The sequence below is a fragment of the Aplysia californica genome, unplaced genomic scaffold (assembly GCF_000002075.1).
Source record: "Aplysia californica isolate F4 #8 unplaced genomic scaffold, AplCal3.0 scaffold00112, whole genome shotgun sequence".
NCBI classification, from domain to species: domain Eukaryota; kingdom Metazoa; phylum Mollusca; class Gastropoda; order Aplysiida; family Aplysiidae; genus Aplysia; species Aplysia californica.
In genome coordinates, this window is record NW_004797382.1 from 973620 (window position 1) to 974877 (window position 1258).

Below are 1258 nucleotides of genomic sequence, written 5' to 3' on the forward strand. Positions count from 1 at the left end.
GGGGGTGTTATCTCTGATTCCAGGGTTGACGTGTAATGACCCTCCATCCCTCACAGTCGCCTGCTGATTGTGCACATTCTGCCATACTATGGCCAGTCCACGCCTCAAATTCAATGTTGTCCACCCATATTGCACATTCTGCTATACCCAAGCCAGTCCATGCTTTAATGTTGTCCTTCCATGTTCCACATTCTGCACATTCTGCAATACCGCTCCTGTTCTCCCCTCATTCAACAGGTCCCGGGTTCGAATCCGGATAACGACGTAAAATTCTCTAAAATGTTCTCCTTTCACTTCTTTTTCTGCTCTCTAACAATGTTCTGTCGTCTGCTTTAGTCCTCCTCTTTCTGCCCCCCCCCACCCCTCACCTCCTTTGCCCCCTCCTCTGGGCTCCTGATTCTTTCTGCCACATTTCTACAGCTACGGTAGCCTACTCCTTGGCTCATTCTTACTGCTATCTTTCAGTCACACCCTTAATCTTCTGATGGAAAGATCTACACCTAACCTTCTCGGACAAGAGCAAAAAATCTCTGAGGTCCCGTGTGCAAGTTGCGCACATTAAAGCTCCCTTTGTTGTCCAAAATCGAGGAGTAAAGTTCGGCGCCACCCTGGCAAAATTCAAAATGTCCTTCCAACAGAAATGTTTAATTTGTCTCGCGCGCTCATATGACCTTATGCAGTTGCGAGCACCGTAAAACACTTACCAAAACATACCCAGGTCTGTCTATGTCTTAATGTTGTCTGTCCGGGTCACTCTTTTCTTCCCCTGGCTCTCCTTCCCTACATCCTTGCTTCAAGCACCTCTTTCACCGTGGTCTGGTGGCGTTTCATGAGTCCAGAGTAGATCTATCAACGCCTGATAATGCCCTTAAAACACTTCCCTCACATTTACAATTCATTCCTCTATCCGGCTTTTATTAGGGCTGACAGAAAAGTTTTGCATCCAAGATCACATTTCTCTAAATATCCACACCACGAACACAAACTTTATACCAAATGAAAATTACTACATCATGTACAAAATTCTACAGAAAAGATTTAAATCATCGCCACTTCAGAGCTAGACCTATAGCTACTTATAACCTGGAAAGCTTAAAGACAGATGGGTGACGAGGAAAGTTCAGGCAAATGTAGCTTTTTTGAGAGCATCCGAGCAAAGGAATACTACATGAGAAACGTGATAGCCGACGTCTGTCGCAGATCTGATGATGATGATGATGATGATGATGATGATGATGATGATGATGATGATGATGAT